Source organism: Equus asinus, chromosome X, assembly GCF_041296235.1.
Source record: "Equus asinus isolate D_3611 breed Donkey chromosome X, EquAss-T2T_v2, whole genome shotgun sequence".
In the NCBI taxonomy this organism is placed as follows: domain Eukaryota; kingdom Metazoa; phylum Chordata; class Mammalia; order Perissodactyla; family Equidae; genus Equus; species Equus asinus.
The window spans coordinates 137,074,308-137,098,227 of record NC_091820.1 but is presented as its reverse complement, the minus strand read 5'-3'; positions in this window follow the sequence as shown (position 1 = coordinate 137,098,227).

Genomic DNA, 23,920 nt, shown 5'->3' with positions numbered 1-23,920 from the left:
CTTACTCTGCACTTCATCGCAGGCATGGCTGTGGCCTGGCTGGGGTTGTGATGGATGGGGAGGCTGTACAAATCTGAGTGCTGGTTTGGGATTGACCTAATATCAGTATTTATTATGGACATAATTAATACAGCTTCTCAGAGTGATCCTTCCAATGAAATAAGTGTCTTCTCCAAATTCAGTCCTACTTCCACTTCAGGCAATAAAGAAGCAGTTTTTGAATCTATTACCGTCTTGTTTTCGAGGGATTCTGAGTTGGTTGTGTGGTAATTTGTTGCTCAGGCTATAGCCAAGGAGAAAGCTTTGCTTCTGGCTCCCTTTCAGGCAAATCTTTAATCCAACGGTGCTCTAGACAAACCCTTTCTCCACAATCTGCTCTGGCTCTGTCTTGTCTCTTCCCTTCCCTGTGTTTCAGATCACCAAGCCAAGGACTTACCTGTAGCAGCTAAGAACACAGGAGCCATGGCTTCCTGGCCCAGTTCCATTCCCATTAGTTTGGTGGCTAGTGGGCTAGGTCCTCAGAACTGACTTGGGCTGGGGCAGGGGTAGTGATAAGTTAACTACAGGAACTGACCTGTGAATCTATTCTGGGAGATACTGTGGGTCCAGCATTGGGCTTGCCTCCATGTCCTGGAGCTGCTATGGGGAAACCTGCATTGTTACACACCATCCTGCCTGCTCAGGAGCTTGTTCTGCCTGTCCCCTTAGAGTTAGGCATGGTACACACTACTTCAACTGTGTACATGTAAAGACTCAAGTGTGCCAGCCTATAGGCAATAGCTCTTCCTATTCTCATTGAGTGTTAGCTCTCAGACAGATTGGCAATCTGCACTGGCACCCACTCTGTGCCCAGCTCCTTACTGGGCACATATGAGATGCCCAGAGATGAAATAACAACAGTTCTACCCTCAAAGAGCATAAGCAATCACTTGAACACAAACTGGGCAGACATCTAAAGATCCAAGAAGAGCGTGAACACAGAGCTGTACAGTTTACCAAGCACTCATATCTCCTCACCTAATGCTCACAAAGTCTTGCAGAATAGATCTTATTCTTATTATCCCCAAATTACAGAGGAAGCAACCGAGGTTCAGAGAAGTGAATCATTTGACCAAGATCACATTTTGTATGTAGAAAATATAGGATTCAAATCTAGATCTGTTTTACTCTAAAACCTGTCTTCTTAAGAACTCTGGAAGGCTGCCTGAGCAAACATCAACCATGCCAGGGACCCCCACCATCAGAGAGCAGGTGACAATACCTTCTACAGGTTGAGAGCATCTGGCTGCGGTTTCTGGGAAGGGGAGGCACTGGCAGAGTGTAAAGATAGCCTGGCTCCCTATTAGTGTGGGCATGTGCTTGCCAGGGCTCAACATAGCTGCTCTATTCCTGAATCTTGTCCAGGCTAATCCTGTCCCGGATGATATAGTATTTCACTGAGTATACCCTTTGCCTCTGTAACAAGATTCCCTTCATCTCCAAGCAAAATGATGGATCGGCCTTCTGTTTGCTTAGTTTCTCAGCTTTGAAAAGCCATTTCAGTTGAGCCAACTTTTGAATCATTTACAGGAAAATAGTCCTGCTAAGACTTGCATTCCGGCCTGACTCAGGCGGGATGGTGGACAAATCTCCCTGGGCCTCAGTTTTCCCATTTGTAAGAGATAGATGTGTTGGGTTTCATTCCATCTATGCTCTATCAGAGGATAGATTTAATCATTCAGTCAACCAACAAAAATTATTGAGGACCTCCTACATGTCAAGCATACTGAAATACAAAGTATACAGCAGTGAATAAGACAGAAATGATCCTGGCCCTCAGGGCATTTACCATCTGTTGGGGGAGGTGTATATGTTGCAAGTTGCAAGTATATTCTTATATATATACTTGCCATGTCACAAGTATATTATCACATGTTGTGATCACAGCATGAAGGCTAAGAGACCAGGGTGTCTAACTCTGTCTGGGGGATTGGATAAGGTTGCCTTCCTCACCATTACTTTTACCTTGGGTAATTTCTACACATCATTCATTCATTCACTCCTCAAACATTTCCTGAGTGCCTGCTAAGTGTCAGGCACCGGAAATACAGTGAAGGTCAAGGGAGACAACGTCCCGCCCTGTGGATCTTACATTCCAGTAGAAGAGATATGTAAAAAGTGAGTAAAAAAACACACATACAAAGATAATTCAGAGAGCAACAAGTGCCATAAGGAAGAAAGCTCAGAATAATGTGCTCATAGCCCTGTAGCTACTACAGGTTTGCCGGTTCAGAGAAGGCATCTCTGTGGAAATGACATTTGAGTAATTTACAGAAAAGGAGACAGTCACATAATAATCTGAGAGGTAAGCTTTTCAAGCAAATGGAAAAGAATGTGCCAAGGCCCTAAAGAGGGACTGAACTTGGTCTGTTTAAGGAAAAGGAGGAAAGAAAGCCCATGGGGCTGGCACATGGAGAATGAGGGGACATTGGCACCAGATGAAGTCGGTGGAAGGTGGGGCCAAGTAACTTGGAGCCTTGGGGATCAGGATAAGAAGGGTGCATTTTATCCTGTCCACAAATAGGGGGCCATGGGAAGTTTTTGAGCAGGCGAGTGAAATGATTTGCGTTTTAAAGTCACTTTAGAGCAGATGTGTGGTTTGAAAATATTTTCTCCCATTCTGTTTATTGCCTTTTCATTGTGTTATTTCTTTTGCTGTGCAGAAGCTTTTCAGTTTGATGTAGTCTCACTTGACTATTTTTGCTTTTGTTACCTGTGTTTTTGGCGTCATATCCAAGAAATCATTGTCAAGGCCAAAGTCAAAGAGCTTTTCTCCTATGTGTTCTTCTAGGAGTTTTAGTTTCATGTGTTTAATCCATTGAGTTGACTTTTGTGTACGGTGTAAGATAAGGGTCCAATTTCTTTCTTTCCCATGGGGATATCCAGTTTCCCCAATAGCATTTATTGAAGAGACTATCTTTTCACCATTGTGTATTCTTGGCACCCTTGTTGAAAATCTGTTGACCATATATGCATGGGTTTATTTCTGGGCTCTCTATCCTTTTCCATTGGTCTATATGTCTGTCTTTATGCCAGTACCATACTGGTTTGATTACTGAAGCTTTGTAATGTATTTTGAAATCAGGACATGTGATGTCTCCAGCTTTGTTCTTCTTGCTCAAGATTGCTTTGACTATTCAGGGTCTTTCGTGGTTCTATATGAATTTTAGCACTTTTTTCTATTGCTGTAAAAAATGTCATTTGGATTTTGATAAGGATTGCCTTGAATCTGTAGATTGCTCTGAGTAGTTTGGACATTTCAACAACATTAATTCTTCTAACTCATAAACACTGGATGTCTTTCTATTTATTTCAGTCTTTCACCTCTTTTGTTAAGTTTATTCCTAACTATTTTACTCATTTTGATGTTAATATAAATGATACTGTTTTCTTAATTTTCTTTTCAGATAGTTCACTGTTAGTGTATAGAGACATAACTGATTTTTGTACTTTGATTTTGTATTCTGCAACTTTACTGAACTTGTTTATTCACTAAAGAAGACATAAAAATGACCAAAAGGTATATGATAAGGTGCTCAATATCACTAATCAGCAGGGAAATGCACATCAAAGTCATAACGAGCTATCACCTCACACATGTTAGGATGGCTATTATCAAAAAAGCAAAAGATAACAAATATTGGTAAGGATGTAGATACAAGGGAAACTTTGTATACTGTTAGTGGAAATATAAATTGGTAAAACCACTATAGAAAGCATCATGGAGGTCCCTCAAAAAATTAAAATAGAGCTATCATGTGATCCAGCACTCCCACTTCTGGATATATATGCAAACAAACTGAAATGGGATCTCACAGGGATATCTTAATGCACATGTTAATTGCAGCATTGTTCACAATAGATAAGACATGGAAGCAACCTAAATGTCCACTGACAGATGAATGGATAAAGAAAAATATGGTACACATGTAACTCAGCCTTAAAAAAAGAAGGAAATTCTGCTATCTGCAACAACATAAATGAACCTAGAGAACATTATGCTAAGTGAAATAAGCCAGACACAGGAGGACAAATACTACATGTGAGAGGGCAAAAACATGCAGCCTATAACACAGGGAGACCAGTTTTAGAGAGGGAGGCGACAGTGGCTTTAACAAGGATGCTCTATGACAGTTCACTTGAAGGCTGTGAACCCTCTCAGAGGCCTCCTGGCAGGCTTGTTGTTAGATCTCCGTGCATGTAGACAGTGAGTTGCTTACTGTGACAGTTTCTCCCCTCCCCCAAGAGCTAACGAGGTCTATCTGGAGGCAAGAAGATAAATGGAATGGGGAGCCAAGAGACAGAGGTTCCTCTTCCCCATCACTCCAACCTTGGCTCCCCTGAAGATCCCTAGGATTTCTGCCTATTTCTGCCATACCAATGCCATTTCAATGTCATTGTGATAGAAATGCACCAACTAGACAACTTTTTCCCAAGATCCCTTCCAGGCAGAAAGACCTGAGGCACCCCTCGTCTTGTTCCTTGACCACAGTTTGAAAGAGCCTGGCCTGGCAGACTGGCAGCCAGTGCCCACATAGGCAGGACCTTTGTGTGAAAGGCACAGGCTTGGATGCTGCACTTCCCCTCTCTTATTGCTTACCACCCCTAGTCTGTGCTCTGTCTGACTCTCCCCACCAGGAAGACAGGAAAGAGGCCCAGGGAGGGGCTGGCTTGTGGCCAAGGCCACATTCAGGGTGGAAGCCAAGCCAGGACCTGAATCCAGCTTTCCAGACTCCTAACCCCATGCTTTTTTCCACTAGTGCTGCCAGACTTTTCCAAGAGAGAAATCAAGAGTCTGAGAATGGCTTTGGGGCAGGAAACCACAGCTACATTGCCAAGCCCACATTCCCAGCAGAAAAAAACACTTTCATTCTTCTGCCATCTCAGCAGTGTAAACCTCCCTGCTATGTCCATCTCTTCCTGCCTTCATGCTGAGATTTCACTTTACCTCACAGCATTTGATGAAAAGACAACCAGAGGTGGGCATGGAGAAGTAACTAGGCTGAATTAGGCGAACACCAGAGAGGGTGTAAGAGGGGCCTGGTGTGCAAGGGTGATGAGGGGAGGTGGGATTTGTGAGGGAGGCCAGAATGCATGCTGCTTATCCAGGACCTTTGGAAACCTAGTCACTGTGGATCAGGAGGGACCAGATCTGATTATGCATTGGAAGATTTAGCTCTGCTTCTGCAGGGTGTGCCAGACATACCAGCTCCTGGTCCCCAGGTTAGAAGCTGGATCTGTAAGGAGGTTAACTTATCCTATCCAGTACCTTCGGGCCTCTGAACTGACTGTGAAAGCCCCCATGGTGTCAGTCACCACTTTGACAGTGATCCTCTGCTTACCTTGTAGGGCCTTGGGCAAGTCCTTCTTATTCCTGGGCCCAAATTCTCCCATGGATAAAATGAAAAGTTGGCCTAAACTGCTGACTGAGAACCTTCCAACAACGCTGCCCCATGAACTTGTGAGTTGGGAGGGTGCTGGGCTGGGTGAATAGTCAAGGTATAGCAAAAGTAAGAGCTGGGAAGGAGCTAGCATGAGACAGGGAGCTGGCATGCTACATCCTGAGGCATAGAAATAGCCTCCACTGTGCCAAAGACCACGGCAAAGGGCTCTGTGCTCACGCAACACACCAAGTCAGTTGGGCCTGTAAGTTGGAGGCAGGGAGTACGGCACATGAAGTAAGACTGGCAGACAGAGACCCTAGATTTTCCCAGGTATGCAGTAGTCTCTGACTGAGAACTTACTCTGTGCTAAGCTTTGAGCTGGACTCTGGCTTGAGAGGCTAGAAAGGCTGAGAAGGACAGGGTAGGGGGAGAGAGGAAGAATGAGCCAGCTGCCGTAAAAGATGGATTTTCAGAAAATAGCCAAGATGTTTAAAGAGGGTACTTGATAAATGTTGCTTTGTGATATGTGATATCTCCCCTGCCTCTCCCTGAAGGCTTCAGTCAAATGCCACATTAACCATGAAGGAATTTGCTGCTGGATTTGTCCTGTCTGAGGTCTGAGCAATATGCTAAGACTGCCCTTCATAAGGGCATAGTGCCAGAGCAGGAGTGGCCCAAGGATGCCCTGGCATCCTTGAATTATACACAGAATAGTTTTACTAATGTGGCCTGTCCACAGGAGGAAGGTCTGATGGTTTCCGAGCTACTCACCTACTCTCATTGCCATATCCCCTGTCCAGGGGCCATCAGGCCACAGAAGCCCCGCTTCTCAGGAAGGGTGAGCAACCTCAAGGAGGAGTCAAAGAAGAAGCAAGTCTTCAAGGTCGATTTCACAGTGCAGTCAATTGAAATGCAAGCCCTGACACTCAGAGATCTGAGGAGCCACATATAGGATCTAAGTTAGGATTGCAAGCTCATCGGTACCATTGCCACCTGCTAGGGACTGAATTGTGGCCCCCCCCCCCCAAGATTCACATGTTGCAGCGCTAACCCTCCTCAATGTGATGGTATTTGAAGATGAAGCCTTTGGAAGATAATTAGGTTTAATGAGGTCACGAGGGTAGGACCCTCATGATGGGATTAGTGCCCTTATAAGAAGAGACACGAGAGATTTTGCTCATTCTCTCCCTCTCCCTCTCTCTCTGTCTCTCTCTCTGTTTCTCTCTCTGTCTCTCTCTCTCTCTCTCTGCCATGTGAGGACAAAGTGAGAAGGCAGCATCTACAAGCCAGAAAGAAGGCTCTCATCAGAAACCAGCTATGCTGGCACCTTGATCTGGGACTTCTGGTCTCCAGAACTGAGAGGACATTAACGTTTGTTGTTTAAGCCACCCAGGCCACGGCATTTCGTTATGGCAGCCCGAGCTCAGACGCCACCCGTGATAGGAAACCAGAGCTTTGCCCTTCACACACATGCTCATCAGCATCCCTGTGGGCTAAGCATGAAAGCAAATGTTAAACCCATTCTGCAGGTGGGAGAAACTGAGGTCCAGAAAGCAACTTCACTTGGCCAAGATCACAGAGGACTAGGTTTCAGAACTGTCATTCAAACTCAGTACTTTTGAGTACAAGTCCAATATCTTAGTCCCAGTTTTGCAAAGTGTGGCCCAAGGACCTCATGTTTCAGAGTCCCCTACAAAGCTTTTTTATTTTAGGAAGATTAGCCGTGAGCTAACTACTGCCAATCCTCCTCTTTTTGCTGAGGAAGACTAGCTCTGAGCTAACATCCGTGCCCATCTTCCTCTACTATATACGTGGGACGCCTACCACAGCATGGCGTGCCAAGCGGTGCCATTTCCGCACCTGGAATCCAAACCAGCGAACCCCAGGCCGCCGAGAAGCGGAACGTGCAAACTTAACCACTGTGCCACCGGGCCGGCCCCTGCAAAGCTTTTTGAGTAAACATAACAGGTGGGCCTCTCCCAGGCTTACTAAGTCACAGGATCTGAGGGTGAGCCCATGAATCTGTGGTTTAACCAGCTGCCCTGTGATTTTTAGGCTTCTTAACGTTGGAGAAGATGTATCAGTTTTCTCAGGCTGCCATTACAAAGTACCACAGGCTGGATGGCTTAATCAACATGCATTCCTTGTCTCCGGTTCCGGATGCTAGAAGCCTGAGATGAAGGTATCAGCAGCGTTGGTTCCTTCTCAGACCTGTCAGGGAAGGACCTCTTCCAGGCCTCTCTCCCTGGCTTGTAGATGGCCTTGTGTCTTCACATGGTCTTCCTTCTGTGCCTGTCTGTGTCCTATTCTCTTTTTATAAAGACACAAGTCATATTGGATTAGGGTCCACCCTAATGACTCTATTTTAATTTAATCACCTCCTTTAGGACACTATCTCCAAATACAGTCACATTCTGAGGTACTGGGTATAAGGACTTCAACATACGAATGTTATAGGGACATAATCCAGCCCATAACAGAAGCATTGGTTGAAAATATGATTCCTAAGTCCCATCTCTAGTGAAAGACAAGTCATTTCTCCTTCTCTCCCCCTTCCTCCCACCCACCCCCCCTGAAAACAACAGCATGTTGTTTTAGAGCATTGGCACAGAACCATGTGTTGTAGAGCACAGGAGTCCCTGCTTCCTGTTTCCATATCTCCTAGCCCAACTGAGGCCTTTGAGGACCCCCAGGAAGCTGGGGCCTTCCCTCCCTTCCATGACGGTGGGTGTGCACGTGAGTGAGGTGTGGCACGTGGCATAGTAGCTTGCAAAGAAGGCTCCTACCCTCAGATGTGCAAGTGGGCTCCATCTGCGTGTCTCCAAGGGCTGTAGTCAACCCAAAACCAAGTGGAAGGCATGCTTCCAGCAGCAGAAAAAACACACCCACCACTCTGGCTCTGTGCCAACACAGTAAATACTGTCGTTCATGCCCTGCAGCTGAAAAGTTCATGTAACTCAAAGGAAATAATCAAGGCTCATCATCTCTCACCACATCAAGCACGCCAGCCCAAGATACCAGAGACCCAGGATGATGTCCAGCAGGGATGTGTAAGGGCAGTCCCTCTTCCACCATACTCCAGGTCCTTGGGCCACAGTTATCAGAGGGTGGTGCCGTATGGAGCACCCCAGCTTTGCCCATAAGCCCTGGCACAGAGGCTGCAAATCTTGACACAATGGGACCCAAGCTAACCTGGGCCCTTTTGGTGCTCCTCATCCACCCACATCTGGCATGCCGGATGCACTGAAGCTCTTGCCCTCAGAGACCATTTTGCCTTCTCTGCGATGCCCAGGCACTTTTCAAGGACCACCTCCAATCCTCACTCACCCACAAAGCTTTGGACAGAATCCATTGTCATTTCCTCTGACCTCCTCAGCCTCTGGTGTAGAGATTCCTGGTTGTCCTCCTCCCTTTGATTGCCTAGCATGGAGTTCAATCACACTGGGAAACAGCCCCCAGGGCTGGGGTGATCTAACAGCACTTGAAATCAGACTGTGGCCGCTCTCCCTCCACCTCCACTTCCTGGTTACCCCGAGCTGCTGTCCTGGAAGTCCTACTTTCCAATGTTCCTGTTCCAGAAAGCATATGTGTACAGCTCCCCCTACCCAGCCACAAGCATTCAAGTGGCCCAGGGACATGGGCAATGAAGGGCAATTTTAAGGATCTGCTATGCCCTGGCTTTCAGAAGCAGAATTTGGCCCTCTACACTGTTTGCCAGGCTGTTAGAAGGCCTCACTACTTGGGACAGGTAGGGAGGTGGCAGGGTTGTAAGGCCCTTCTTTTGTGACAGCAAGAAGAGAGAGGAAGGGAGGAAAGGCATATGAATGCAGTGGTGTGAAAGTTACGTCCATACGAGCAGAGAGCCGGAGGTAGACTGTGAGAGGAGACCAGACCAAGAGCTAACGTAGGCCATGGCCCACTGAGCTTGTTTACTTGCGCTTCTTACATGGAAGCTGTTCACAGAACCCCTGCCCGGTCCACACATGAGCCCCCTTCACCCCTGATGATGCAGAAAGAAAGAAGGCTGCGGAGATGAGGTCTCACACCCAGAGCTGACCTCTCCTGAATAGGGACTATACATGCCTGTAAGGGTCCACTCTGGCCACGCCAAGCTCGGCAGGCGGGAGCTGAGCCAATTTGAGCAGCCATGAAAGCAGCTGCAATGATGCGGTCCCATGAAGACAGCTATGCTTCACAGGTGGGTTTGATATCATCCCCCAGGCATCTGGGGTGGGATTGGAGAGCCCCCTCCATCCTGCCTTTGCCTTATTTGTGCACACATCTGTCTCCCCCACCTAACCAAGAGCCCCCCACCCCTGGCCAGCAATGGCATATGATTCCTGTTTCTATCATACTCACCCCACAGCCTTCACCCTAGAACCTGGCATTGAACAGATGATAGTTTAGTGTTTTCAAGGGAACCCAGTCAAGAAACCTAGGAAGATGCAGTGTAAAATCACCATTGCCGATGTGAGTCAGGAGATCAATAATTCTGGAACAGGCAGACTACCCCCTAGGACCCAGTTGGGGCTGCTGGAGCTGGAGCTGAGGCGATGTGATAGCTGTAGGCTTCTTAATCTAAGGGAGAGCTGGCTTGCTTCCTCCACCCATGAGGAAGGCATGTGCAGGGCCTGCTAAGGAAACACTGGGCTCTCCAGAAGGATCCTATGCCCACACTGGCTTTGTAAGGCATTTTCTTTCCTTTCTCCTCCTCCTCTTCCATCTTTGTATATGTACTGACTTTCTCCATTTTACTAGTAAAAATGCTCATTGTAGACTGTGGAAACATTCAAATAAGAGAAAGAAGTAGAAAATTTCATCCATATTCCATCCACCCAAAGATAGGCACAGTTAATATTTTGGAGTGTTTTCTTTCAATATTTCCTCTAATCTTTATGAGCAGTGAGAGTTTATGTGTGTTTGCTTTATTTCTACTGCTTAGTGACAACTGCCAGCCAGGTGAGGAGGAGGTAGTAGAATTAAGCAATGTAAATGTCAGGAGAGTGGCATTTGAGTCCCCACTGTGCTCCTGACGTGCTCTAACCCACCCTGGGCTTCAGTTTTCTCATCTGTATAATGGGGTGTGGGATTAGATGAGTTTAGAGATTTCTTCCAATTTAAAGATTCTTTGAATCCATTAAGGAGTAAGGAAGGTTTCCGGGAGAGGCTGTTACTTGAGCTGAGATTTGAAAATGAAAGCTCTGTTAATAGATGTGGAAGAGGGTACTCCAAGTGGAAGAAAAGGCAGTTGTGAAGACAAAAAGGTTGGAAGACACAAGCTGCCCTTAGGAGACAGCCCTGCAGGGTTGAATGTGTGGGAAGTGACAATGTAAGATGCAACCTTGGCCTGGCACCAGCCACCTGGAATTCCTTCAGTAAAAGGCCCTCTGGGTCCAAGATGGATCCCAAGCACAGTATGTCTGTGAATCTGTGGAGTAGATAATGGCTGTTGGGAGATGAGCAGAGGACAACCTGCTGTTGCCCATCCAGGTGTGAGATCTCAGGGCAGTCTGGCCTTCCTAGCCAAGCTGAGATGGAGGCCTATGGAATCAAGGAGGGCTGGAGACAGGAGCCTAAGGACTCCATCAATTAATTGCAAGCATAGCACAAGTCTCAAGGTAAAGAACTCAAAGAAGCTGGAATGAAAAAGAAGCCCCAAAGAGAAAACAACTAAAAAAAAAGGTAAAAACTTAAAAGGAGTGAAATGATGACCTAGACACAGAGTTTAGATTATCTCTCCATCTCCACCAGCCTTATTCTCCTGAGTCCCACACTAATGTGGACAAGCTGGCAGATAGAACTTTCGACGAAAATAATCCATAACCAATCTATAAATGAAAATTTGGGTGAGTTTATTCAGAGCTGAAATCTGAGGACCATGGCCCAGGGCCTTTCTTCCCAAAGGAAGAAAGGGCACCAAAGAAGTGAGGTATACAGAGTGGTTATATACCCACATACAGGATGTTTCACATAGGATTGAAATGTCCCTCCCACAATAGTCACAAGATTGCCCTGTCGGCACAGAACTTGATGGACACAGCAGGTAGTTGGGTCTGCTATCTTGGTGGGCATGGCAGGAGGCAAGTCTATTGTCTCGAGCTGGGTGGTCACAGGTGAGCACAGCAGTCAGTTCCTAGCCTAAGGAAAGACGCTTAATCCTTAAGGGAATGCCAACGTTGGGAGGGAGAGGGAAGTTGCAACTTTATCTCAAGGGCCTTTGTTCTTGCCATACGGAATATTTAAAGCAGATATACAATGCATGCTCAACGGCCTCGGTCAGGCCCTTTTGGAAAGACAAGGTCAGGCCGAATTAGGTTTACACAAAATGGCTTCCTCATATACTCCAATATATCCTATTGCTTGCCATTTTTATTTGTCAGAAGTGAAGATGTTGAGAGAAACAGTCAAACTTCCTAGGAAAGAAGACGGTTGGGGATAAAGGTCTGGGCATTCATTCACCTATTTATTTAACAAACATCTCTAAGGGCCTGAACAATTGGGGCCCTTTTCAGCTACGAGGTATTTGCCATAGCTCCTTGCTCCCTTGCCTTTCTTCTCGTCTAATGGCAGTACAGAAGGAAAAAGAAGAAATATTGGAACTCATTATAAATGTCCTGTGGTAGTCTCTTCTAAAGGCAGTCACCCCTCTCAGCTAACTTCCAAAACTTTAAATATGTGTCCTATGTAAGAAGAATTCTGGTCTTCCAGAAGCAGCTGTCAGTCTATTTCCCACACATCTGCTGTGAAAGGCAGAACCTGACTGGCCCCATTGCCCACTCCCTGCCCAGTTTGTTTTGCCTCAACTCCTCCCAAGAAAAACCAGTTCCATCCTCCGAACCTTTCTTGGTGGCAGTTCTCTCTTCCTTCTTCAACAGGAGATTGGAGTCTTTTAGGAAGATGCTAAAAACCCTGGCATGTGCTGATGGGACCAGGGAGCCCAGTGACAAATAAAAATGGCAAGCAATAGGATATATTAGAGAATATGAGGAAGCCATTTGGTGTAAACCTAATTCGGCCTGAGCTGGTCTTTCCAAAAGGGCCTGACCAAGGCCGTTGAGCATGCATTGTGCATCTGCTTTAGAGATTCCCTATGGCAGGAGCAAAGGCCCTTGAGATAAAGGTGCAACTTCCCTCCGCCTCCCAACATTGGCATCTCCTTAAGGATTAAGTATCTTTCCTTAGGCTAGAAACTGATTGCTGTGCTCACCTGTGACCACCCAGCTCCAGACAATAGACTTGTCTCCTGCTATGCCCTCCAAGATAGCAGACCACTGCCTGCTGTGTCCTTCAAGTGCTGTGCCGACAGGGCAATCTTGTGACTGTTGTGGGAGGGACATTTCAATCATATGTGAAACGTCCTGTATGGGGGTATATAACCACTCTGTACATCTCACTTCTTTGGTGCCCTTTCTTCCTTCGGGAAGAAAGGCCCCGGGCCATGGTCTTCAGATTTCAGCTCAGAATAAACTCACCCAAATTTTCATTTATAGATTGGTTACGGATTATTTTCGTCGACACCAGAGAAGGCCCGGGTACTGGTGGTGCTGGCAATAGCAGAGGTAAGAATGAGGTCTGGGTGTGGCCCTGCTTACTACTTTTAGTAGAGGGACCCATGCTTGTCCCAGAAGGTCCTCAAACCTGTCTCTACCCTCATGCCCTGCCCAGCCCCTTTGCCTGTTTTCTTGCTGCCTGCCTCCTTTTTAAATGCACTCGATGCACTGCAGGACCACAGAGCATCATGAACTTTTTGTGGTAATCATAAAGCCGTCTTCATCACCACCACCCTTCATTATACTATTTGGCCATGATAAAGCCAGCCCTGTCAACATGGACTGTGGATCTCCCCTTGCCTCTATCTACAGTTATTATTGAGCTTGACGTTCTGGCTGCAGACTAAATATCTATCATGCTGATAAATGACCTCTGCAGCAGAGACAGAAATGCCAAGTCACCTTAGAGCAGCCAGTGCCAGTTGACCCAGCCAGAGCAACCCAATCCAGGGAGCCCAGTCCCTGGAGCAATCAATTTTGCATCTGTGGCATTGTACCCAAGCTCACCTGTCTTCTCATCAGTCCCATAGATCAGCTCACATGGAAGGAGGCCAGGAAAGCTGGTTGATGCCCTGGCTAGCAGTGGCTCTAGGAGATCAAACACCTGCCACTCCTCTCGTGTTTGCCCAGGCAAAATTGGAGCCCCCAACCCAAAGAGACACAAGCCAGGGCTTGCAAGGTGGTGGGCTGTGGATGCAAAGCATAGGGTAAGGGGCTGTAGCTGTCCCCACCCCAGACCACCGGAAGGAAGCAGTGAGGAGCACTGTGGGGAAGGGGACTAACAAGCAGCTTCCACATTTGTGCATTCCTACAGCGTCCCTGGTAACCAAATCCACCCCCGCACCACCGTAGATGAATTTGCCAGTTAAATTCTGAGGAGTGCAGAAGCTCAAGCTTTGGCTTGACAGCTCCATCCCCAGGGGCCTATCGTGACCCTACCGTTTCATGAGGGGCTCTAGGCTTTCTCTAAAATTTTGCTGCTCTGAAAAAGAAAGGACAGATTTAGAGTTACAAAGCCCCTGGGCCCTCATCCTTTTCCATGCTAATTGGCAAGTTCATCTCCAAGGCGTTTGCATCACTGCAATCTGTCCATTCTCACCTCTGGTGAGTCATACCTCCTTGAGGGAGGGTTCCCTGGTGTCTCTGCTCCCTGTGGCGCCACCAAATGCCACTGCGGTTCTGGCAACAGGCAAGAGGGGGATGCTGCAACCACCACAGTGCAAATGATGCTAAGGCCATGGCTCAGTCCCAGGGACAGTGTTGAGCATAGCTTCTGTGGAGCTCCACACCTCTATCCCTGGCTAGGCCAACTCTTCTGTAGATACGTGGCCTCCATCTCCAGCACAAGGGACTAATATCAGAGGGACAGCCTTGTTAACAGGGTGTGAGTCTTCTTTGGTTCTCAGGAAAGTGCTGTTGAATGAATGAATGATGAACAAATAAATGAATGACCAGGAGTGTAAAAGAAAGACTTCTCAGGCTCTGAGGGTTATGGCTTACTCATCGGGCCTCCCACAGTGGCCAATGCAGCCACTTCAGGATGCCTGACACCTATTCCTGCAGTCACCAGGAAACACATCCTCAGACTCACAGTTAGAATGTTCTCATGAAACAGCCCAATCTGTTATCTGGATAAGGGATCACAGAAGGCGCTTGTTTTTTTTATGTTGACAAAACATGGTTGACTACTTCCTCTAACTTGCAGCCTGACGGCTCATCATAGGATTTCCTTCTGGAGCCCACAAGCAGGCAAGCCTACTCTCTCCTCCCCAGGACAGACTTAGAGACTCAAGAAGGTGACCACGCTCCCCCAGGAATCTGCTCCTCTCCATGCTGAACAGTTCTATTACTTGTTTCTCCTCTTCACCCATAGCAGTCTTCTTTTACACACACCAGGTTGCCCCCAACCCTATTCAAGTGTGGATCCCAGAACTAAGCTCAAGACTTCACGGGACCGGCCCGGTGGCACAGTGGTTAAGTTCGCACATTCCGCTTCTCGGCGGCCTGGGATTCGCCAGTTCGGATCCCGGGTGCGGACATGGCACAACTTGGCATGCCATGCTGTGGTAGGCGTCCCACATATAAAGTAGAGGAAGATGGGCACAGATGTTAGCTCAGGGCCAGGCTTCCTCAGCAAAAAGGGGAGGACTGGCAGTAGTTAGCTCAGGGTTAATCTTCCTCAAAAAAAAAAATACTTCAGGCATGGTCTGCTCAGAGGGCAGTCACTCCTTCCCCCTTCCTGGACAGTGCAGCCAACTGCTGTGGCAGCTAGCTGTCTAGCCACATCACACTCTGGATCCCTTTTGAGTTTTGTGGTCAAACAAACTAAATATTTTTCTTATGAGTTTCTTCAAAGTCAGAGATCTTTAATCAGGGACATAAAATTTTATTCTTTAAAACATGATGGCTTTCCATATGACCCTTTAAAAAGTCACCTTGTTGAGTTTGTCTAGGGTACTACAAGTAGCAAAGATTGCGTCCTTCTCTCCAGGTCTTATACCATTAGTCAATTTGGCAAACATGCCTTCTATGTCTTCAAATTTGGGACTGATCAAGATTAAGAACAGATTTCTGAGACATGTCATATTCAACCTCTATTCAGTGTTAAACGCAAGTCTCCATGCACACCCTTTTGGTGTAGTTGCTCAGGTAGTTATGAGTCCACCCAATGATATGAACATTCAACTGATATTTCTGGGAAATTCGTGAGAATCTTGATTGGGTGGCTTAAAACACTGAGACTCCTAGAATGTCACAAGTGGAAGGCCCCATAGTGATCACCTGTCCCTTTTCTTTGTTGGACAGGTAAGGCAGAAGCCAAGAGAGAGGAAGACGTTGCCCAAAGCCGCCAGTGTAGTAGAACAGAATGAAGCTCCATTCCCATGCAATCCATGTCTTCCTTACCTTGCTGCAGGTTCTCTTCACTAGGGGACAATGAATAGGCATTGTCTTCATCACCCAGAATATGTGAAGTTTCCTTCCAATTGACATTGAAAATAAAAGCAGAGACTTGCCATCCAACAGTCACTTCTACAGTACAGCAGTGGAAAGCCAGAAGTCATCTTTCTTTCCATTTGGCATTCAATGTTACCCAGCTCTCATGTACCTTGTGTCAAGGCAAATCCCTGAGTGCAGCAGTGGTTCTTCTCTCCTTCCCTGGAGACACAGGCTGGGGTGGGATACACAGTGACTAAGGCTAAGTGGAGTCTACAAGGAGCCCCCCCGTTGCCAAGACTAGTGCTAGACCATGAGGCAGGTTGAGGACAAAACCCCTGCAGGGTGCCCAGACAGCCATTAGTTATTTCAAGCTCCTCTCTGAGGGTGAGAAACCTGTGCCCCTACCTTCATGCACACTTTTCACAGATTGGGCTTGAAAGGAAGAAAAGTAATGGATATAAAAATTTTGCCAGTAAACTTCTTAACCAGCCGACAAGTTTATTTTTCCCCTGGCTTCCCTTGGCATTTTAGGTTTGCTCTGTTTTTCTTTCTTTCTTTTCTTTTTTTGTTTCACTTACCTTTCAACTCCAGAGCTTGTACATCCCCTTTCACTGGAAGGAAGAAAGCATTTATCAGAAGCTGAGCAAACCAGCCTACTAGTTAGACACATTTGTGCTTCCTACTGGGCCTCTGGGCCTTTCTCACTGGTATCATCTCTCTTCAGCTCTAGCCCTCCACCTCTGTCTTTTCTCATTGTCTTGGTGAGCGCTCTCTCTCTGGCTTGCTATCAGATTGTATCTCTTTGTCTCTCTCTCATTCTGTCTTTCTTCACTCTGACCTTAGATCCATCTCTCAGCCTCTGACATCTGGAAGTTATAGTGACCTAAACCCTCTCAGAAACCCCAACAGTTTCCTTCTAAACTTATAGCCATGGCCCTTGCCCCAGTTGTCTAACTTTGAACAATGACTGTTATTATAACACTTGGTGTTGAGGATTTAGCACATGCTTTTCTCAAAGCAAAATCAAAGAGTGTGCGCTTAGGCTTAGGAAAATGTAGGGCAAAAAGAAGGGGAACCATTGAGACTTCCTGATTTATAATGAGAGATGCCTGGGGACAAATGAAGAAGGTAGAGTTTTCAGTTTGAGCCAGGCATCCCCACAGCACCCTCCTTCCATGGCTTCCCATTGCCCTCCAGACAATGATGAAGCTCTGTAGCTTGGAGCACAAGGCCTGGTGTGCCACATTCCTGTGGGGTCATCTCCATCCTCACCTTGCATCTGCCTTGTTCTTCAGCCGTTCCAAGAACCCACCATTCTCTCAACTCACCCTCCATTTCCATGGCTTCATGCCATTGTTCTTGTTGTTTTCTCACTTAGAATCCCTTTTCCACCTTCTACACAACCCAACTGTCAATATCCTGTAAATTAAAAAATAAATTAAAAAGATGAGATTGGGCTCATCTCCCAAGCCCAGATCAAAAGTTGCCTCAATGGTTCAGCCATTTAGCAACTATTTATTGAGCATCTACTATGCACCACATACTCTTCTAGCTACTAGAAGCACAGTTTTGAACAAGACAGATAAAGTGTCTGCCCTCATGAAGCTTAACTTTAGTGAAAGAGACAGATATTAATCAGACAAGTACACCAATAAAGGTATAACAACATCTGAACTATGAGCTGTGAAAGAAGGGTCCAAGACGCAGTGAGAACATGCGATGGAGAATTTGGTCCAGTATAGAAGGTTGGGAAGTCTTCCTTGCAAAGGTAGTGTATGAACTGAGGCATAAATAGGAAGAATTAACTAGGTTTTGGTCAAAGAGATCAATATGTGCAAAAGTCTTGAAGTAGGTTGCTTATCTATGTTTGAGGAAGGAGCCAGGAAGTCAGTGTGGCCAGAACATAGTAAAGGATGGAGAGAGAGAGAAGATGAGGTCAGAGAAGTGAGCAAAGGCCGGAATAGGCAAGGCTTGGAGACCAGGGGGAAGAGTTTGAATTTTATTCTTCAGAAAATATAAAGCCACTGGAAGGTTCTGAATAGGAGTTATGAGCTTTGTAAAGATCCTCCTGTCTGCTGTGTGGGGAGTAAACTTTGACAAAGTGGGCAGGAACAGAAGCAGGGGGACCATTGAGAAGCCTATTGCAGACATCCAGGTAAGAGACCATGGTGGCTGTGATCAGGGTGGTAGCAGTAAGAGTGAGGAAAAGAGATATATAAGAATTAGAGTTGACATAATGTAAAATATATTGGGAAGCAGAAGTGATGTGGATGGTAGAGATATTTGCTGAGTGGAGAATATAGGACAGGAGGAAGAGCTTAGAGAAGGTCTTGAGTTTTGCTTTAGACCAATTTGAATGGAACACGACGATATTAGCTAACAGGTCTTCAGTGCAGTAAAGAGCGTACTATGCGCCAGGCCCTTTCCCTGCATTTTACATGTATTACCTACCTCACTCTTTCTCAAACCCTGTAAGGTAAGTGACGACGATGATGACCATTTTTATTTTTAAATGATGTAATTTCATAGACAGTCAGTGAAGGAGCAAGAATTTAAACCTGGGCAGTTGGGTCCATGCGTCCGTACTCCTAAGTACTAAGCTCAACTGCTGCTCATATTGAGTTTGTGGACTTACAATGCCCAGTAGGTGATAGGGGCTATGGGTCTGGTGCTCAGAGGAGAAATCTGGGCTGGAATTGGAGGCTTACCAGTCACAGGTGCAGATGTCATCACTGAAATCATGGGAGCTGGATGCTTCTCAGCATCTGAACATCCATTCATCCAACAATCCTTCAGGAAGACCACTCAGGGCAAGGCTCTGATGAGGCCCTGGGGTTATAGACATGAAGGTATCTGGGACCCTGCCCTCAGTGGGCTCACAGACTGCTGGGAGATATACTGCATATATGGATTCTGTTTCTCCGGTAGAATCCTTTAGATAGATAAATAGTTGACTGATTGATAGGTAGATAGATAGATAAATAGAGATAGAGAGATAGAGATAGACAGATAATAGGGAGATAGACATAGATAAACAAACGAGAAAGAGAGAGAGAGACAGAGAAATAGAGGTAGATTTATTGCAAGGAATTGGCTTACTAATGTATTACAATCAATTAGTGACCCAACTGTGGGGCTGGCTAAGGCAAGACCGAAATCCCTAGTACAGGCCATCAGGAGGGGCAGGCTGGAAACTCTCAGGCAGGAGCTGACACTGCCATCCACAGGTAGAACTTCTTTCTCATGGAAACCTCAGTTTTGCTCTTAAGGCCTTACAACTGATTGGCTGAGGCCCATCCTCATTATCAAGGGTAATCTTATTTACTAACTCAACTAACTGTAGATATTGACCACACCTATAAAATACTTTCACAGCTACACCTAGATTAGTGTTTGAGTGAAGAATTGGGGACTATAGCCTGGCTAAGTTGCCACAAAAAAACTGACCATCAACCACAGGCACCCAGGATAGGGACATTAAAGAGCTTTCACTGAACAAATACTGAGTGAGCACAAGGCACTGAGTATACAGTATTAAACAAGCCAGGTGATAATCCCTGTTCTCATGGAGCTGGCAACCAGCCTTTTGACAATTAGGTCCCATTAGGAATGTCTACCTTCTATCTCCCCAGTGGACTGTGAGCTCCATGCATCTCTAGAGTTGGGGCCATGTGTGATTCTTCACTGACCTCCCAACCCAGGGCTCAGCACAGAGACTAGCAGCTGGAAGATGTTAAGTAAATATTGATGCTATCAATTTGTCTTTGTGGTCACAAGAGAAAGCGGACACAGATCAGTCACACTAGACATCTTAGCCAACATCTCTTTCTAAACCATGGAACATTCAAGAGAGACAGGGCCTCAGCAATCACTCTATCACATTCTATTCTTTTGACTTCAAATGGCCCGTCTCCCTTAACAGTCTTCCCTTGGCCTGCCCTCGGAGCCTTTGTGCAGCTGTTACTCTGCAGTCAGACCCACCCGAAAGCCCTTCCACCCTCTGGACAACAGCCCCTGGAGCACTACCATATAAATTGGGCCTCTGGTTTGGGAACTCCACTTTGGGTACCACAAGGGACCCCTCTGGCCTAGGCAAGGCCTTTGCAAATCAATGTATGCTTTGTTTAGCACATATTGTGCAGAATGGGAAGGCCTGGGCCCCCTAAACAAAAAAGACTGAGCAAGTATCTTAGATCCATTGGCATTTGGGCCCTGGGAGGAAACTGTAATCTTCCACCTTCACAGAGAGTGGGAAACTGGGGAGCCAAGACAAGCATAGGGCAAACTGGGCTCTCTGTTGGTAAACCAAGCTCAAAGAGCCTGGCCCTGAGGAGCCTCACAAGCTGGAGTAGAGGCAGGACAGCCTTGGCTGACCATGGGCAGGGGCACAGCAGCTTCTGACCTCCAGGGCAGATGTAGTCTCTAGAGGAATGGTCCTCTGAGCCCATGCTATGCAAACCGTGGTCCACAGGCTAGTGCTGGCTGCTAAGTACAGCAATGAGTAGGTGTTGAAGTACTGTTTTAGCCATTTGACACAGCTGCAGCACAGAAGTGTGTGATTTTGTATTTTATAAAACTATAGATTGTAACAAAATGGAGACTGAAAAACTAGTCCTTCCATCCCAGGTAGTGTGAGAAGCACTACTCTAAACTGCTGGTTCCCCAGGCTGGGGATAAGTCAGCAGGGTAATGACTGGCATCTGTGTTTTTAACCCACTCCCAAGGTGAATCCCAAGTCAACTTGGGAACCAGTGGACCAGTGGTGTAGAATGATCTACACCCCAAACACAAGCACAACTTCCACCTTCTTATGGCCATGCAACCACCCCTTGTACACCTCCAGGACCAAAGAGGGCCCCCGTTCTGAGGCAATGGTTCTGACCTTGAAAAAGTGCTTACTCAGAAGGAGTTGGCGTGCTGAGTGGCAGCTGGACCCCTTTGAGACCCCACTGAGGCAGTGTCTATGGTCATAGGATGCCTGGATTAAGTCTTTCCGCTGATCTACTACTCAGGCTGACTTCATCTTTAGACTCCCAGTCTCTCTTCAAGATGGCTCAGGAACCCCTGCTGGGTGTACCATCTCTGCCTGCAGAGGTCCTGAAACAGATAGACCCAGCCGACTGCTGACTTCCTCAAGGCAGTTACTGGTACCACCACGTCCTTTTCTCCCTCCTCCCATGCTTGCCTGATGGAGTGTAGGAGGTCTTGATTTGTTAAGACCCATTCAACTCCTTCCATATACACCCCTGCAATATCACCCCATCTGGCTGCAGAACTGCTTCTACCATCTCTCAGATCTCCCTCTGCTTTGACGATAGCCTACCAACTATGCTTGATGACCTCCCTTGAAATGCTTATTAGTCTTCAGCTTTTGCTTCTTCAAAGCAATTCTGGCCATGCTTTCCCTTTAACTTATTCATCCAGGTGAAGAGTAGGCGGGGGCAAGTATTTGTGCTTTGGAGCATGAGTTGTCTACTTTCTTTCAACACTGTGTGTTAGCATAGTGTGGTGACAAGCTAAGGACAGGGACTCAGGAAGCATGGGTTCAAGAACCACCACTACAACTAACTCGCTGTGCATATCTGGGGATCCCTGCCTCTCTGAGACTCAGTGTCCTCATCTGGAAAAGGGGGTTGCCTTCCTCAGGGGCTTCTTGTGGGTCCTGAAATAAAACAAGGGATCTGAAATAAATGTGCAATGGCTGAAGCACTAGCTCCCATGAAGGAATAGCTCTGCCCAGGACCCAAGAGGAAGAAGGGCTTCCCATTCTGCTGCCAACTCAGTGTCAACGCCATGAGCTTATTTACACGGGAATTTAGAAAAGAAGAAAACATTACAGGAACAAAGGCCTTGAAATAGGTAAGTCAGTTTGTGTAGAAGAAAAGCAAAGAGGAAGACTTATCCCACCGGATATTAAGATATAATACAACGTTATAGCAATTTAAAAATGACAATAGGTATTGGTGCAGGTAAAAAACAGACCCCAAGGTAAATAACAGAGAGCTAATATATATGCTAAAGTTAGAATCACAAATCAATAAGGAAATCAAGGGTTTCTGAGTAACAGTGCTGAGAAAATGGGCTAGATCCCCACCTCACATCATGTATAAAAATTGATTTCTGGTGGATCAAAAATCAAAACAGAAAAGGTAAAAACATAAAGCTATTAGAAGAAAATGTAGAATATCTTTTGGCCCTGGAGGAGGCAAGGATCGGAGCTAAAATAAAACCTTTAAGACATACTGATTGATAGATTCAACTAAACAAAATTAAGGATTCCTGTTCACAAAATGATAACATTAAAAAAAAGATAAATGACTGAGAAATGAATACATTTGCGATGTCTAAAACCAAACTGACAAGAAAGGATGATTCAGCGAGAAGATAGGAATCCAAATTTTAAAAAAAAGCAGAAAGAATTTGAATAGGTAATTTACATAATGGCCAATAAAAATGCGAAAAGATGCCCAAGTTCACTAGTAATCAAAGATATTCAAATTGAAACAACAGTAAGACTCACTGGGCTCCTATCAGTTTGGCAAGAATTAGAAAGTTGGAAAATACCAAGTGTCAGAAAGGACTAGGTGAAACTGGAGCCCCCATGCCTTCCTGGTGGCAGTGTAAACTGCTCCACTGTTTGGAGAGCAAGCCAGCAGGACTTAGAAGCATTAAGCATACGTGTACTGATTCACTGAGGTCCTATTGGGACATGTTCAAGGAGGCCACTGTGGCACTGCATGGAACTGGGGACAGGCCATTTTTCCATCTCAAGGAGAATGAATAGTCGAAATAGAAAACTAAGCAGCAGTTTGAAGTAACTAGATGTGTGTGCAACATGGACTGATCTCAAAGTTATAGGGCTGATTTTTCTAAAAAAGTAAGAAACAGAATAAGATTTATAGCACAATAACATTTATGCAAATTAAGAACACATACACAAAACAACACTATATTTTACAAGAACGCATACATATTCAGAGACTCATCTCAAATGCATTAGTGTGGGTGCCCATGGAGGGGGGAAAGGGTGAGGGGATCTGGGATAAAAGGGAAAAAACATACGATGAGAGAGGGGCCTTGCACATTCTGTAGGTGATTCTGGTAGCCAGCCTCGAAATGAGCAGTGGATTTAATTCAACTCCTTGCACCAGAAATCCACAAATAAGTTTTAATGATAAGTTTTTTAAAGGGAGAAGAAGGAAGAAGGGAACGGGGAGTGGCCGCTTAATGGGTATGAGGTTTCCTTCTGGGATGATAAAAATGTTCTGGAACTAGATGGGGACAATGGTGTACAACATTGTGAATGTACTAAATGCTATTGGATTGTACACTTTAAAATGGTTAAAATGGTGAATTTTATGTCAACGAACAAAAAGAAAAAAAAAGGAGAAGAAGAAGGAAAAAGGAGCTGGCTGGCTATTCAAGGCTCCTCACAATGCAGCCTGCTACCCTCACCTCTCCTCATGGCAAGCGCAGCTCCTGTCCACCGGCCATTGAGGCAGGTTCCCCACTGTGGCACAAGGTACCTCTTGGGCCTGGGCATGACCCTGAGCAAAAATGGCATTGACGGCTGTGCCCAGGGCTGGCATCTGCCCATGCCTCCCTGGGTAGCTAGTCCTGGTCCTGTTGACTGCACAGCCCATTGTGACAAACCAGTGGGCTGATGTATGGGAAAGAACTCAGCACCCGACCAAGCACCATGCTGATGTGAAGGATTATTGCCGATATATACGACCAAGCCAAATTGCTCACAAGGCAATTTTCTCTCCCTTATTCCTTCCTGACATGGCAGCCAATTTCCATTTCAGTGACTTGGGACTTTGAGAAGGCAGTATCACAATACTTCCCCTCTTTCTCAGGGCTTGCCAAAAATTTAGTCATCCCTCCTGATGTTAAATTAAAACAAAAACTGAGAGGTACATGGTCAGTGGGGTGGGCAGGGGCAGGAGTTCAGAGCCCATCACTCAGACACAGGATGGCTCCTCAAACAAAAGTTGCTTGGCTCCAGTG